This window comes from Mustela lutreola, chromosome 14, assembly GCF_030435805.1.
Source record: "Mustela lutreola isolate mMusLut2 chromosome 14, mMusLut2.pri, whole genome shotgun sequence".
Taxonomy (NCBI): Eukaryota; Metazoa; Chordata; class Mammalia; order Carnivora; family Mustelidae; genus Mustela; species Mustela lutreola.
The window spans coordinates 58080136-58098307 of NC_081303.1; the positions used below are offsets into that span (position 1 = coordinate 58080136).

At 35.0% G+C, this 18172-nt stretch overlaps 1 pseudogene; it reads right to left on the bottom strand.

The window, feature by feature from the left end:
• Window positions 1-2316: 2316 nt before the first annotated feature.
• The window catches only part of LOC131814463 (programmed cell death protein 2-like), a 111781-nt pseudogene continuing 95925 nt past the window's right edge, over window positions 2317-18172 (bottom strand).

Genomic DNA, 18172 nt, shown 5'->3' on the forward strand with positions numbered 1-18172 from the left:
TTCTTCTGTAAGGCAGTACCACATGCTCCATGTTGTACATGCTCCATGTAGTTCAGTAAACTAGGGGCACCTGAGTGGCTCAGTTGGTTAAACATCTGACTTGGGCTTAGGTTATGATCTCAGGATCCTGGGGTTGAGCCCCTTCTCAGGCTCTCTGCTCAGTGGGGAGTCTGCTTCTCTCTCTCAATCTCTCACCCTCTCTCTCAAATAAATAAATTAAATATTTTTTAAAAGAATGTTCATTAAACTATTAATATTAAACTTTTTGCGTATCATCACCATCCAGAAGTACCTTCTGATAAGTAAAGAGAGCATTTTTAGATATTTTATTCCACTTTTTTATCTTTGGGATAATGGGAAACACAAACTATACTTTTGAATCTTCTTTTACTTTCCTAATCTTTATTTTTTTTCACTTTCATTGGGAAACATTCTTTTTACATGTACAACCTTAAGAAATCCCATGAAAAATTTCAGAATCTTTTTTTTTCAGCATTTAATGGAAGAATATTTCTTTGTTCACGACACAATATATTCAAAGATCTGAAAGTTGGATTATATGCTCTAACATTTCACTGAACTATAATGGCTGTTTCGTGTTTAATATACATTTCCATCATTAAACAAATTTTCATCTAATAGACATTGCTCCGGAAAGCGAGACTACGTTAGTGAGCAATGGAGAGAACAATTCTGCTCTCGTGAACTTTACAGTCTGATGGAAGAGATAGCTAAAAAACAAATATAGACAGAGATGACATAATTTAAACAATAAAATGTGCAACGAGAAAAATAAAGGAGAGTTAAGGGTGAGATAATCGAGGAATGATTTTCTGAAAAGATTTCATCAGAGTAGGGACCTGAACCATTAGCAGGACTAGCCATATTAATTCACTATATTGATATACTATATGCGCAAAACTCACTTATATTCATCCTGCCATGTAGCCCACAAAACGATTTTGTTAGGTAAATATTATTTTACAATGGAGGAAATGATGCTCAAAGAAATTAAATGTTATTCACAAGACCATGCCCCTATAAAAAGGCAGAGTCAGTATATGAATGCGAGTTTAACTGATAGTAAGATCTGCAGTTTACACATGGCTGTATTTTCGATGGTCCCATTTTTTCTGTGTCTTTCTTTGATAAATATGTTGATTTCCAAGTTTCTTTCATTCTAAGAGTATAAATTTACACCCAGAAAATGGATCCCCATTTTCCATGCCCACTTCTGGTCAAGAGGTAAATCAACTCTATAAGCATAAGTTTACATCTACAATGAGGTATGTTTTGTAGGTGTGAAATTGACCCCATTGGTGGAAGTTCAATGAAGGAACCCCTGACTCATGATGCTCAGTCCCACCCCAGAAATTTAGGATTCAGACCAAGGGAGAGAAAGATAAAAAATAATCTTTACTTGCCTAAAACTGGGTGGCTTTATTTATTTATTTATTTGTGTCATTATTTGTTTTATTTTTTAAAAAGATTTTATTTATTTATTTTTTTAGAAGGAGAGAGAGTGAGTGAGCACACAAGCAAGGGTAGCAGCAGGCAGAGAAGTAGGCTCCCTGCTGAGCAAGGAGTCCAATATGGGACTCAGTCCCAAGACTCTGGGATCATGACCTAAGCTGAAGACAAATGCTTAACCTAGTGAGCCACTCAAGCGTCCCTTCTTTGTTTTCATCATGTGCACTAATAGGGAACACAGCTGTGCTAGAAAAGATGAATGCAGACAACTCAGAAAATTTAGAAATGAAAAACCAAAGAAAACTCACATAGTCTGTGTTTTGGATAGCTCTCCTTGTTTGGTTTACCGTCTTTCCTAAGGCTCAGCTGCATTTCTGTCCTGATATCAAACATCCCTCTGTACTTCAAAAAATACCCTCTTTTCCTTAAGCTAGCTCAAGTTATTTTCTCTTCTATTACTTGAAATCTAAAATGCTGTAGCTAAATGTACTTTTTTTTTTTGTCTTAGTTGGGCAATTAACTCATTTTTATTGTAGAAAGAAACAAATACACCGGTAAAATGATTATTTCACTCAATCCTGCCATGCATAGTTAACTAGTTCCCATTAAGCATGTATCTTTCCAAATTTCTGTGGACACACACACGCATAAGCACTTTTATGAAGATATGAACATACTATGAATATTTTGGTGTCCGTTTAAAAATTTACTTACTTGCTTGTCACTGGACATTTTGTCTCGCTAATATTTATACATTGTAAACTCACCTTAAACAATATCTTTGTACCTTTGTCTCTGGTATAATTATTTCCTTAGGATAAAGTTCTAGAAATGGAATTTCAAGGTCTAAGATGTGATCAGCATTTGTAAGGCATCACCACGTTGTCTTGAGGGTGTGTTTGTTGTATCTTTCTTCCAAACAAATTCCTCTGTGTTGCCAATCCCCAGTCTACGGCTTTCAGCACAGGTGAACACAACCAGGACACCACGACTGACACTCTTGCCCAGCCTGTCGGCCTTTAGGGAGTTGAACAGCTGAGGCATGACCTGGAATTCAGATATTTTCTTGTCACCACAGAAAATATGCAATAGCCTCTCCTTGAGGGATATTTTCACCAGAGATCCAGATGGGTGCGGTCCCTTTGCCATATCTGAGAAACTGTTCCGGCTTAAGGGCTATTCTAAACTTCTGGAAAATTCATCTTCTTTGGATTCATGTTTTGCCATGGAATCCCATTCTCCGTCGGGGGCTTTCACTCATGCTCCCCATAATTTCTGATTCATTTTCTATTTTGACAACTTCAGGTGTAAACTCATCTTTGGTTTCTACTACAATTTCAAATTCTGGGTAAAGGAAGTTGTGGTCTGGAATTGTTCTGCCCCATTAATATGGTTGTGAACAAACCTGCTGATGCTCAAATCTCTAGTCTAGAGCCTAAAGCTCCTTACTGAAGTGACGTGCCGTGCGGAATCTGGAGCAGGTTTTCGGGGCCTCAACAGCCACAAGCCCCACAGAAATGAGCACCGGACCTGAGCTGGAGGCACAGAGACTCCCCTGACTCTGGCAGAGGGTGCTCAGCAGCTGGCTTCTAGGGATAAAAGTCGTTTTTCCTGAGTAGCTGATCTCTAAAAGACACAGGACAGCGCCCAGCCCCAGAAGAGTTAATGCAGGGGCTACATGTCCTTAATTATAAAATAGTGGGATTAAAAAGGGGTAGTGGCCAGAAATGTACTCTAAGGAAATGTTTCAGGCTGCCTTTTACTTAAAAAAATCTGTAATAATGAGAAGAAAGGAAGAAGTTGGAATTTGTTTAAACTGTCACATCGGGGAGCCTGCTTCTCCCTGTGCCTCTGCTTCAGCTGTCCCTGCTTGTGTGTGTTCTCTCTCTGTCGAATAAATAAATAAATCTTAAAAAAAAAAAAAAAAAGCAAAAAAAAGCTGTCACAGGATATGACCAATAGAATTAAGTATTTTCTCAAGTACCCGGAGAGTCCTTTGCCCAGATTTTCTCTACCAGTTATTTTTACCCAGCATATGCAGTTTAAATAATATGAAATCTAGGCTGTTTACTTGGCAAGAATTTTTGATAATGAAATTTTAGCCTTTTGAATGCAGAATGGGAGGCTGTGAGTGACAAGGCAAGTGGAATACATTTTCACTTAATACAGTGTTTCGCTAGGGAATTCAGTTTACTGATTGGAATGTAAGTGACTAAAAGCTATTTTCTGGATTAATAATTTTAACAAATATTTATCTGATTTCAAGAACCATTTAATGTTTGGGCAAGCTGGCCTGTACCACAGGAGAGCCATTAGGTTAGAGCTTTAAATTGTAGTAGTTCATTGAAGAACACGAACTGAGACACGTGTGAATGCAAAAAACAAAAACAAAAACAAAAACAACAGTGTTAGGAGCTAATAAGAGCTGGCAGTGGCAAAATGACCTTAGTGCTCAAATATATGATTACCAGATGCCAAAGGAAATGGTAATGACCTGGCTACAGTACTTTTGAGAACATTAAAAAACAAATCAACAAGCAAGCAAACTAATAATGTCTTTCTTGAAGTCTATAGTGAAATACTAACAGTTAAAATGTGCAGTAGACTTAGGCAGTTTTCTCTTAATTTCAGATATTTTCAACAAACCAAATTATTGCTCAAGTTCTGACACATAATGCATTGTAATCCAAGGATTATGGATTTCATTCCAGGGTTTAATGCAATTTTTTTCTTTTTCATTTTCCATCTGTAAGAGATATGCTGTACTTTTGTAATATTGTGACTTCATCAAAAGAGAATTAAGTCATTTTTTTCTGTTTTAATGTTTATTAAATAGCTGTAATTAAGTATTACAATGCTGGATTTTTTTTTTCCCCCAACAAAAGTAAGAGATAAACCAATGGCAACATTGTGGGATGTGTTAGTTTTATGATATGTTAAGAAATGAATTTATGTTCCTAATTTTAAAACATTCGAGCCTACATTATTATGCTCATTATGTTCTGATTACATTTTGTCATTTATTAGTATGCTCTGCATGCCTTCTGTGTGATAATCTATTATTATGTTGATTGTTATTATATTTAAACAACTTTTATAAAATGGATCCTGGTGCTTTTTATATTAAAAATATTCATATTCTTAATTACTCAATGCTAAGTTAATTGAGACATTTTACTGTTTCCTATATTAGAATTAAATTAAATTTAGCTTCTATAAGGTGGCTAAAAGATGCCTACCACTTCGTTGCTCGACCTGCTATGCTTTCCTCTTTTGCCAAACCGAATACCAAGCAATGGTGCCCTGAAGAAAGGATGCTACCCAGTCATGTGAAACACTAAATAATTCTATAAACTATAAATACATGATTTAAAAGTGATCTCTTTCTTCCTAAAAACATAGGTAATTAAGAACATTCAAATGACATTTAGTTGTGGGCATATGTATAGTCTAGCTGATTATGAACTTGGAATTTTTTTTTTTTTTTTTTTTAAAGAACTCAACAGCCTGTCTCATTCCCAAATTGTTATTTCTGGTATCATTGATTCCTGTTAAGTTCCCCTAATGCCAGAAATTCTTTTTTTACAAATATAAATGGGAGATGATACACAGTAGGATAAGGAATGTAGCCCCCATAGATCTTTAGTATAATTTACTTCTGTTTATTCCATAAACTGCAAACCAAAGCAGAGACAGAACTCTTGGAGAATGGGACTGAAGACAGATGACTTTTGGTGAGAAGTAGAGAAAGGAGAATTTAGATGATAGGACTAGAGACCTGTGAATGCTTGCCTACCTAGAGCTATGTGGTTTCTGGGGCAGGGTGGAAGGCTTCTACCTGGGTCTAAGAGTCCCCTTAGCTATGGGACAAATTTATCCCATTATGTCTCACCAAATATTATGTTGTTCTTTGTTATAATGTCGTATTAAGATACATTTGAGAACAAGGATGTTAAGTACCTTTGGTCACAGAGTTTCTAATGAAGGTGAGAAATAAGTTGATAACAGTATTTTGAATATCTTTAATTCACCTGAGGCATGATTAAGTTGATTTTTATATAGAAGACTTACCTTTTTTTTTTTTTTTCCATTTTTTCTTCTCTTTTCTTGTAATGTTCCAGAAACATAAAGCAATGTATTAGGATTACAGAATTCCCTTCAGGAGACTGATTTCAAACTTTGGGTACAAAGTTATTATTTTCTTTTTTTTTTTTTTTTTTTTTTTAAAGATTTTATTTATTTATTTGACAGAGAGAGATCACAAGTAGGCAGAGAGGCAGACAGAGAGACAGGAGGAAGCAGGCTCCCTGCTGAGCAGAGAGCCCGATGCGGGACTCGATCCCAGGACCCTGAGACCATGACCCCTTCTTTGGTCTTCCTTTCTTTTTTCTCTTGAAACTTTCTTTTAAATTCATGATTCAGGCTTAATTTAAGCCTGAGTTAATTAAAATCTCTGGGCTGGAACTGAATCATGAATCCAAAAGTGCATACACACACACACACACACACACACACACACACACATATATATATATACCAAAAATAACAAACTGGGGTTATGGCATATCAAGTAACAATACTGGAGAGAGACAAGTAAATATGCAAGTATAATATAGAAATTGTACTTGTGACAAAAATCAAATTAAGATTACACAAAATACTTGAGTTTGATTATACAGCCTGGATTTGGCAGACTGCTAATGTGGAAGACAGATTGCTAATCTTGAAGGAAAAAAAAACATCAGCTGATATTAAAATATATGGAATTGGATAAACCTTAATAATGCATGAGAATATGCCTTACAAGCCTAGGGAATAGTTTCTGCAAAAATATGAATACCCGAAAATACATTAGTAAACTGGAAAGAAAACTGCTTTTCTGACATTGACAAGAAATGCATTGGTGAGATGGGTGCAAAAGTGTCACAGTGCCTGATAGGCACTGAAGGATAGAAATTTTAATTTTCCTGAGATTTGGAGAAACCAAAGATCTATTTTAAACAAAATTGTATAATGACCGAATCTGCATTTTAGATCAGTCTACTGAACAGACGGACTTTAGATTAGAATGGTGTGTTTTCTAAGGCAAAAAGATAAACTGCCAGGGAAACACTACTCGCAGAGTGATGCAAAGTACTATAATTTTTGCTTAAACATTATGTATAAAAAGCACTCTTAAGGCAAGTGTACCTTTACTCTATATTAACATTAATCCCATTTCCTAAAGAGGCTATTTAAATTCACAGCAATCCCCCCCACCCCGCCAAGCTGGTATGTATGCAAATGCAGCCTAAAGTCTACTAATTGCTAACTTCTACTAATAATTGCTTTTGCTCCTAATACTCATAAATGGCTTCAATATGCTATATATTAATTATCTTGCTTTGGAGGGTAAATTTTATACCAGTGCTTCTGTGCCCCCCCCAAAAAAAAGCCTCTTTTCAATATCCATAGTACCATTCGAGTTTTACCACAAATATACAATCATGATCTGTTTTAAAAAATGAAAACAATAAGTTTTCCCTTCTCATTCTAAGGGGAATCTTCTATATCCTGAGTCCTTTTCCCTTGTTACAGGTTTCAGAACCATAATGTTAGCCTACAGTAAATTTTGGGGTAAAAGTGTTATCTTTTAAACAGAAAACCAGCTTCTTCAAATAATTGCCATTGAACTAGAGGTGACTTAATTGAAAGAAAAAACATCGGCCAGAGAACTTGATGATGTTAGGCAATTCATATTACGAAAAATTTTTTAAAAAAAGAAAGTTTATTTAATACTGAAGAGTAAATTGGAAAATTAACATAATAGGAAACCAATGTGATCATAGAGATCATGAAGATTATAATGTGATCTCATCATTGAGTGAAAAGCATAGATGAAAAAATAAATGTATTATGGAGGGCATCATATTAAGCCAGGCTTTGAAGCAAAAGTCAGGGGGTTTTAAATCTCAATTTAAAGAATTTTGGGAATAGGATCCAAGTACATAGAGCAATAGATGTAAAGGTATAAGAGAGGTGTGCCTGGATGGCTCATTTAAGTACCCAAGTCTTCCTTTTGGCTCAAGTCATGATCTCAAGAGTCATGATCTCAGGGTCATGATTTTGGGGTCATGAGGTTGAGCCCTCTGTCAGGCTCTATGCTCAGCATGGAGTCCAAAGGATATTTTCTCTCTCTCTGCCCCTTTCCTACCCTTCCCCTGCCCCTGGCTCTTGGGCTCTTTCTCCCAATATAAATAAAATCTTAAAAAAAAAAAATTATTTAAAAAAAGCATGGGGGTGGGGGAAGAGTGTGGTGTTTGAGGAACAGGGAACATGTGAAACATCAGGTTCAAGATAGCTAGGAAAGAAGCTTTAATTTTAAAATAATGAATGAGAAATCACTTATAAAACTTCTCTCTTCTTTCTCTCCTGCCATTTCATATCCCAGTTTTCTTTTTTATTATTATTCTATGTTCCCATAGAGATATATAGAAATATAGATATAGATAATATACTATCCATATCTATATGTTATATGTATACTAAACATACCTATACATAGATTTGCAGGTACATGACTATAATGTAAATATATGGTATATTTATTATCATTGTTTTTCCAGTAGAATATAAGCTCACTAAGGACAAGGAATTCTTTGTAGTTTGTTTTACCACTCTATACCCATGAAATAGAAGGATACCTGATAGATAGATAGAGGGTGCCCAATAAATTTTTGATGAATAATTTAACGAGGAAACAAAATGAATGTTTGAATGCAGTCAGGTGCAGTTTTTGGTACCTTTAGACAACAGAGAACCAGCTAGTGTATTTTCTCCAAGTGAATCTCTGTGGCAGTTTTTAAATTGTCCCTCCATCAGTTGCATAGAAATTAACATAATTACTAAATCCAGATTATTTTCTTTGAAACTAGTAGCATTCTTTTCCTGTGCTAATGGCCTGTCTTAGCTTTTAAGCATCTCTTATCACTTTCTTTTTTCTGCTAACCTATTTGGTCCTGTGTACTTTCCTTTGTCTGACTCATATGACACTAACATTAAGGTTACAATAGTCCTAAACAATCAACTGTATGAAAAAAATCTAGGGCCGCTAAAACTCGTTGACCTGTCTACTTTGTTTACAGTGTACACTTAGTGCCCAGCTCAGGTAAGAGGATGTGCTCAATGCATGCATATGAACGAAAGTGTGAACAATGAGCCCCATTATAATATTACTGTGAGCTAAAGAAAAGATTTAATGAAACCTTATAGAAAACCACAGATAAAATGATCACATTTGGCTTTCCTTGGAAGGATATTTTAATTTCTTCATTATAAATATATTATTCAGTATTCAAAATTGTATGATTTTTAAAGAATTATGTAAAGGTTTGGGTGGGGACATTATTCAGAAAATTTTATTTTAAGATATACTTTCACAAATATCAAGTGATCAAAAATATAAGGTGATAGAGTGCTTATTAAATGAGATGATTAGATGATTTCCAAAGAATTTTTTTTCAACCATACTGGAATAGGTTTTTAGAAGAAAATAAATACTTTCTTTAGAGGCCTCACAGCATAGCTTTATCTTTATAATACTTTATAATACTTATCTTTATAATACTAGAGTTTGGGGCATTTTTAGTTGTTAGCAGAAATATACCCCTTTTACATTATTACATTTAGAACTACTTTGGAGTTATCTAGAAACTTTGATGTGGACCTCCTTGAAAAATGTGAGATACAGCTCTTTTAAAAAGATGCTGTGGCCATCAAGCATTTATCTCAAGCTACAAAGACCCATTCATTGTTAGGCTAATTATTAGTGTTGAAGAATTGTATTCAAATTCCCCATTAGTGCTTCTTTATGACTTTAAAAAATACTTGTTTAAAACAGCAACCAAAACTCTTAGATGTGATACTATAACACAGGAATAAACACAAAATCTGGATAAAATATTTTTGCCTCTGTTGTTCATATTTCCCTAAGGTGACCTTTATATGTAAAAAAAATAATAATAATAATTTGGAGTGATATCATTTCTAGTTAATGTATCTTTTCCCAAAAGTACTTTAGATTTCAAAATAAGGTATATGAGGGACTTTAATATCACCAGCTTTGTAAGTATTTAAATATAAGCGGATTTCCTGTTTTCCGAGGAAGATTTGGAGGACAAAACACCCCCTGCCTCCTACTTGGACATTTGCTCTCATTTGGGTTGATCATCCCAGGCCGCTCTGATGCCTGATCGTGGTAAGCATTCAGTAAATGTCTTCTTTACTCAGTAACCATTTCAAGGATATATGCAGTTCACAAATATGTATGCATTTCTATTTGTATTTATATACATACACTTAAAATGTCATTGGGAAAAACTGACTTCATAAGTGTGTCCTGCATATATCATCTCTATTTCCAAATTTCTATAATTATTTTGAGGCATAAAATATACCTGGTCATAACCTGAGGGAAACGCAGACAGTGCCTGCCCCCTCACTATGGGACATTTTTCCCTTAGATGACAGGCAGATCTGTCACAGGACAAGATGATTTATCTCCTCTGATTTCATCCTATAAAGATGCCCTATACAAGGTGAAGTGATAATTTTCCTCAGAGTTAACATGTCCAATGTCTCATTTTTCATTCCAGTCCTTGTGAAATGACATCGAACACTAAATTGGGAACTAATTTTGGTTGTGAGCTTTGGCTCCCTGCCCACTTCTCTGGAAAAACAAGCAAATTATCTGTACTTTTTAGTTATAGAAGTTATATGATACTTGGAGCTGACTGATTGGTACAAAGATTTTTCTTTTTTCCTTTTAACCTACACTGGAAAAACAAAAGCAAAAAAAAAATGACAGAAAATTTTGCAGAAAATTTTGCCAGAAAATTAATCAAAAAGAAATATGCAAAGTGTACTTGTGGACAAAAATAGGATGACTTTGAAGGACTTATGATGAAGAAGTAAGGTTGGCAGTATATTTGACTATGGCATTAAAATAGTCAATTAATTCAGTATGATTTTTGGGAAAAAAAAGTCATAATTATTTGGGAGTAAAAATTCAACCAGCCAACATGGTATTTTCATTCAGCAAGAAAACTTGTTTGTAAATACTTGTCTAAAGATGGAACACAATTTTGGAATTTACTTTCTGAATGCATTTATTTTAGAACATAAATAGGGTAGTTGATTGCAAAGTGTGTTTGTTTAGGCAAAGGTTTGTGTGATAAACTAAATTTTAGCCTGCATTTAGACTGCAGAATTATATATTTTTTCCTGAATGAATAAAACTGATTATGGGTTATAATTTATTGGGCAAGCGTATTAACAGTGAGATGCTTCAAAACAAGGAAGTTACATGACATGAAAAAGACATATAAGGATAGAAAAAGAATAGAGAAATTTCGTGTGTGTATGTATATGTGCGTGTGTGTTAAGATTTTATTTATTTATTTGACAGAGAAGGATACAGTGAGAGAGGGAACACGAGCTGGGGGAGTGGGAGAGGGAGAAGCAGGCTTCCTGCTGAGCAGGGAACCCAATGTGGAGCTCAGTCCCAGGACTCTGGGATCATGACCTGAGATGAAGACAGACACTTAATGACTGAACCACCCAGGAACCAGCAGAAATTTTGTGTTTTTTAAAGTATTATTATTTTATAGGATGGACAAGCTAAACGATATGAGTATTAGTGAGATTGAATATAAGTTAAGAAAGTAAGTGGTATCTGAGAATTGGGAAATCATTTCTGTGAGCCCTGGCATTATGAAGGTCATAATCTAAATAATTTAAATAATGTTAAAAGTGAATGTAGAAAAGAATAGAGGAATAGCTAGTGTTTACTGAAAGCTTGCTTTTTCCAGGTACCTGGTGAAATGCTTCATGTGGATTATTTCATTTATTCTTTACAATACCACCACCTGTAAGGATCATTAATTGCATCATTTTATGGTTCATTTTATGGTTGGGGAAAATAAGATATAACAAGGAAAATCAATATTCTTATAATTTCCTACTTAGTAGAATCCAAGCCTGCATTTTTTTTTTTTTTGAAATTTAAACAAATACGAAGCAAACTAAGGTGCATTTTTTTAACCTAAAGCATCATTTTTTAACTTTAAACTAATAAAAAGCAAAGTAAAATAAGTGCTTACATGCTTCTAGCAGCACAGAAGAGAATGGTGAGGCATCTACCGAGCAATAGGAATAAGAGACATCATGTCAGTTGAGAGTCAAAGAAGGGGTAACATTTCCAACTGCAGTACAGAAAGGGAAAATTACTTCAACCGATAAAAGTTTAGCAGCAAAGGCAAGTAAAGACAAAATGTCCTCTTCATTGTAATTAGCAAGTTTTCTAGACTGTCAGGAGCCTATGGAATTTAAAAAAGACAAGCCTAGAAAAAGTATTAGTCACATCTTTGACTTAAAATTTTATGCCCAGGGGCACCTGGGTGGCTCAGTGAGTTAAAGCTTCTGCCTTTAGCTCAGGTCATGATCTTAGGGTCCTGGGATCGAGCCCCGCATCGGGCTCTCTACTCAGCAGGGAGCCTGCCTCCCCCTCTTCTCTGCCTGCCTCTTTGCCTACTTGTGATCTATCAAATAAATAAATAAATAAATAAATAAAATCTTTAAAAAGAAATTCCATGCCCAAACTATGCTATAAAAATAAAAAGAACGCAAGTATTCCTGTTTGTTTCAGAGATGGCATTCCAAAATAGTGGGAAAACAAGCAATTATTTTTTTCAAATTTCTGGAAAATAGATTATTGACAGAAAATAATTAATTCATATGTTTACCTTACATCATTTAATTAAGTTAAATGTGAATAAAAGAGTTAGATGTGATTGGTCTAGAGTTCTTCAATCTATTGACCTTTCTTTCCTGTTTGTTTTTTCCCCCCTTCCTTAAGAAGATGATTGGAGTAGGCTGAATATTGGCCCCAAAAGATATCCAGGTCCTAATTCCTGGAACTGCTGGGGCCCAGCCCTGGCAGGTCCAGGTGTCCCTCAAGGAGGAGTGGTGTCGGCGAGATGAACAGCAGAGCCACACAGCAAGTTCTGGGCAGTAGTCAGGCATCTCCATTGGATTATCGAGTTTCTTATAAAGGCAGTTTAATAGGGGCAGGGGGTTCACATTCATGCAAAGGACATTAAAGAACTCAGCACTCATCAAATAATTTCTCTTTGTTTAGCACGTATTATTTTAGTTAAGCTATAAGGGTACAGACTGGCGCCAGGAATGGGGGACAGGGTCTTGCTTCTTGAGTAATCATGTTCCTCAGAAAGCCATGGGATGTAGCACAAATATGTGCTGTTTTGTAACTTGTTCTGGGGTCTTCAGGAAAAGAAGATATAGGTTAATGGAAAACGAGAAGCTATTGGGATGAACTAGATAATAAAGAACTGTAGGAAGAAAAGGTATAGGTTAATGGAAAACGAGGAACTTTAGGGATAATCTAGATAATAAAGAACTGTAGGAAAACAAGAGATAAGTTAACGGAAAACCAGAAGCTATCTGAAGACACTAAGTATATGGGAGAGCAGTAGGAATGAGAAGGCGTTACCTTTGCAGGAGGCAGGGTGTATTTTAACAGCTCGGCTTGTGAAAGCCATGGACAAACATCAACCTAGGGAGGAAACCGTCTATTGTGGGACATATTTAAAGTTCTCTATAGTCCTAGGTACAGAATAATTTACCTCCTTGGGGTTGCTCCGGCCCACAAGCCTGAGAAATGTTCGCAGCAGATTAGCAAGGCACTCTTTGTTTAAGAGAGATACGGGATCAGAGGAAAAGGCAAGAGAGTAACAGACCATGCTTATCTGCTGGGCTATCTGTCTTCCTGGTAGTTGCCTGCAGGGTGATCCCGCCCTCCGCAGGGTTAGTCCTGCATTAGTTCAAACCTTAACCTAGTGAGGCAATACCCTCGACCAGGTCCCATGGCTCCCAACATGGAACCTATGAGTGTGATCTTCTGTAGTGTTAGGACATTGTGGATGTGATTAACTGAAGGGTCTCGATATGGTTGGACCATTGGGATGATCAGGGTGTACCCTATGTAATCACAAGTGTCCTTATAAAATGGTTATAGAGGGAATTTTGGAGGGAAATGAGAAAGAAGTCCACGTAACCATGGAAGCAGGGGAGAAAAGGTCATACCATATGTGGCCATGAGCCAAGAAACAAGAACAACAACCAGAAGCTGAAAAAGGCAAACAACTGGGTTCTTTCCTAGAGCCTCCAGAGGGAGTGTGGTGAAACCTATCATGGAGTGTGGTGAAACCTATCATGGACTTCCAGCCTTAAAACCATAAAATAATAAATCTATATAGTTTTAAGCCACAAAATGCATGATACTTTATTATAGCAGCCAGAAGAAATTAATGCAAAGATGTTCATAGAAGTCTTCATCATATTATTATAAATTTACATGTTTATGAAACAATAAATTGTGAATTATGAAAAATAGTACAATATAGGTGGCTTAATTTTTCTGATTGAAGAATAGATAAAACCTAAAAATATATAAAATTAATCAGTGCAACTACTCAATAAATTTGTCTGTGTAAAAAATTGAATATGTATACCTTTTTAAAAGCATAAAAATTGTGTGTAAACAAGCCAATATTGCAACAAACATTTCATAAAATAACTTATGTAATACATGGAGCATTTCTCTAAATTAAGGGGAAAAAAAACTATCAACAGAAAACCTTGAAAACTCTCTGAGCATGGAGTTCATAATTCAAGGCATGTGCATGATTATTAAACAAATGAGTTCACTCTGCTGATTAGAGAACAATAAATTAAAAAACAAGTGAAAATATTTTTAATTCTAATAAAATGGTATACATTTAAACACCTTATTTCAACAATTTATTCATAAAAATCTCAGCAAATTTATGCTAGAATTACTGGCTCTTGTAATTTAGATTCCTGATTTGCACTTTCATCATGAAACTTCCTGTTGTTAATGCTCATACCTTTACAATCAACTTGCATCATACACTTTTCTGATACTCTTGTTTGTTCTTCCAAGAAATCTTGGCCTTCCTTCCAAAATATATCTTCTACAACCTTGGCTTGAATGTCTAGGATTCTTGCCTAGATTTTTGCACTAAAATCCTCCTAATGTCGATGCTTTGACCTTTGCATTATTACAATTCATCATCGAAGCGAACATTAAAGTGATCCTGTGAAACTGGTCATGTCACATCTTCTGACATAATCATCTAGTAGCTCTTTGTAATGGCGTCTGAGGCCCTACAGAATTTTACCCTCCTTCCATTATTCTCTACCTAGTTTACAGCCCTTCAGACGTTTTTACCTTCTCATTATCTCCAAGCATTCTGGATTTGCTTTGACATAACCGATTTTTGCACTAGCTCTTCCTGGAGTTTAGAACCATTTTCTCTTAAAATATTTTATGGCTTACTTTCTCTCCTCCTTGTTATGCCCGAGTTTTTGCGTCTGAGAGACCACCAAGGAGCCAACACTGATGTAAAACACACGAGGGTTTATTCAGCAAGCTTAAGCTTTTGGGCCCAAGTATACCCGACATAGCAGAGTAGGGACTTGGACCCCAAACCAGATTACAGTCAGAGTTTTAAAGACAGAGCAGGGGTGGCAGTAGGTGATTGGGCCACAAGCACCAGCCCTATGTTCTTGTGATTTATTACAGTGTTGAGCTATCCTATTTTTGACATGGTTTATTACAATGTCAAGCTATCCTACTCCTGACATGAGTTATTACTTCATTCAGCTATCCTATTCTTAATTGGTTTTTGGTATGGTATTTTATTTTCAAATCCTTTGGTCAGTCTTCCTGGAACCAGGGGTCATTTACCAGTTATGGAGACCTAAGATGGTTGTCGGGGCCAAGATGGCTGCACTTATTTCAAGGCTAGACCTGGCTAGATATGTCAAGGCTAGACCTGGCTAGACCTGAGGTGGGTTCAGCCTTGTTTTTCTTGGCCTCCACACTCCTGAAAACCCTATATTAAGTAATACTGTTCCTAAGTGCCTCGTCTAAATTTCCAAGTCCTCCAATACTCCAAATGCCTGTTACAATCCCAAGTACCATTTTCTATAGCCCTTACCACATTCTGATTCTATCTACCTACTATTTCAACATGTCCACAGTATAATTTTGTGTTTCTTCTTCATATTTTAACATCACAGAAATCTTGATGAATCTAATAATTACTATCAGCCCGATATTAGTGACCCAACAGTTTAGTTACACCTTCTAATATTATGAAAATGGCAGCATTAAAGTAACCTAGATTTGAAATTATGCTTACCTTTTTTCCTTTTGCCTCCCCTACCAGAAGTTAAATTTCGTGAATGCCTACACTTTTTTTTTTCTTTTTTTAAAATTTTCTTTACTCATGCATCTCTAAACCCAAGAATACTTTCTAGTACATGAAGAAATCAAATAAACCTCTGTCCAGTGAATTTATGAATTAGTGCAAAGCAATTATACCACTTTGTTACATAGTAAATATCCGATGAATGTTGGCTGTTCTAACAGTATGAACTGTTCTAACAGTTCAAGAGTATGTAGAAACGTGGTTGCTAATACATTTTAGGGTAAATATTTGATCTATAGACAAAGATCCTGTCCAATATTCTGGTTTCTTCTTCTTTCATGCTATTAGTACAGTCTTAGGAACATTTAAAAAATTCTGCTGAACAAGGATACTAATTTTTATTTTTTAGTTAATTTTAAACTAAAATTTGATATAATTATTTTCTTTAGTACAAGAAGTGTCTGCATTTACAATCCAAAATAGGGATGAGTTTTCCAAATAGTATTATACTCACTAAAAATGTTTCTATCATAAATGAGGAAAGTTAAAGAACTGAGAACACCTAGTTTGCTATTAATTTCACATTAACATTTTAGTAATTATTTATGGTCCATTTATAAAGTCATTAAAATCTTGAAGAGTTTAACCTTTCCATTTCTTAGATATGTAGAAAAAGTAAATTTGTATTCAGCAAGCTCTCTCAAATGGCATAGAACAAAAATCTAATTCACTCTACTGCAGTCACTGAGAAAAAAATGCCTGAATCTTATAGAATTCTCTTATTTTTCCAATCTCAAGACAAAATTTATAACTTATAGATACTAATCTCTATCATTCAAAATGTAATGTAATGTAATGTAATGTAATGTAATGTAATGTAATGTAATAAAATATAACTACCTACCTCAATTTAATTTTGAAATCTTGCATGAGTGTTTGTCTTTGTCCACTGTCCCACTGAAATTTTATGTTGCTTCCAAAACAGTATCTCAATTTAAAAGCTTGTATTATCAGCAGTATCTTCATCAAATTTTATAGAATTAATTATCAAAATAGAATCAAAGTGGCTTTGATTTCACACTTTGACTTTTGAAAGCAAAACTAAAATATAGATATCCCGGGGCACTTGGGTGGTTCAGTGGGTTAAAGCCTCTGCCTTTGGCTCAGGTTATGATCCCAGGGTCCTGGGATCAAGCCCCACATTGGGCTCTCTGCTCAGTGGGGAGTCTGCTTCCTCCTCTTTCTGCCTGCCTCTCTGCCTACTTGTGATCTCTCTCTGCCAAATAAATAAAATCTTAAAAAAAATAAAATAAAATATAGATATCCCTGCTGAGATCTGTACAACATTCAGTCTAAACATACCTTAATGTGTTTTCATGTTTTATGTTGTTAAATCCTTTTACTCTTTTGTGAGGAAATCATATCCAGTAAAGAGTTAGAAAGTACTAAAGAGAGCTCTAAAAAATATTAGAATACTTTATATACCTAATTAAATAAGTATTGACTTTAATTTGACATTTTTATTAATTTTTAAAGCACTGTCTTTGAGATATAGCTATTTTCCTTGCATGTTCACACAGAAAATATTAAATATAATATTATTTTAATTCGTATCCCCAAATAAGCTCCAATTTGATCCAATTCCATCCAGATAGCACTAAAACCCAGGTACAGGTAACAAGTTTCAAACATTAGAGTCTATATTTATTTCTATTTTAATTATCAGTTTTACCAAGGATATTTAGATAGCTATTATTTCCATCTCACTGGGTTATATGAGATTAAATGTGATAAATTAAGTTATAATGTTGTGCATATTTTAAAATTATATCAAGATACAAGGATACATATAATTAAACTTATATCTGGCTTACATATCCTTCTATAAACTTTATTAAAACATTACATTTTAAGCCATTTTATTAGGTATTTTTTACATAAGATAAAAACCAATCTATTTTTCATATACAGTTTCAATGATTTTTATTAATGTTACTGGGTGGTTTAACCATTACTGCAAGTTAGTTTTAGAACATTTTCATACCCTCAGTAAAATCCCTCACATCCATTTAGCTAATCCCCATCTCACCTCCAGCCTCAGGCAACCACTAATCTATTTTCTGTCACTACACATTTGTCTTTTCAGAGTATACCATATAAATAGAATTATAGATGATCTCTTGCGTATGATCACTTAACATACTTGGGACATAGCATGTGGCAGTATTTTCTTTCACTGATGAATAATATTCCACGGTATGGATACACGTCATTTTATCTCTCCACTCGTTGTATTTTGATTATTTCTAGTTTGGGGCTATGATGAACATAGCTCTTACTAACGTTCACCATCAGGTACTTGTGTAAAAATCTTTCCTTCCCTCCTTCCTTCCTTCCCTCTCTCTCTT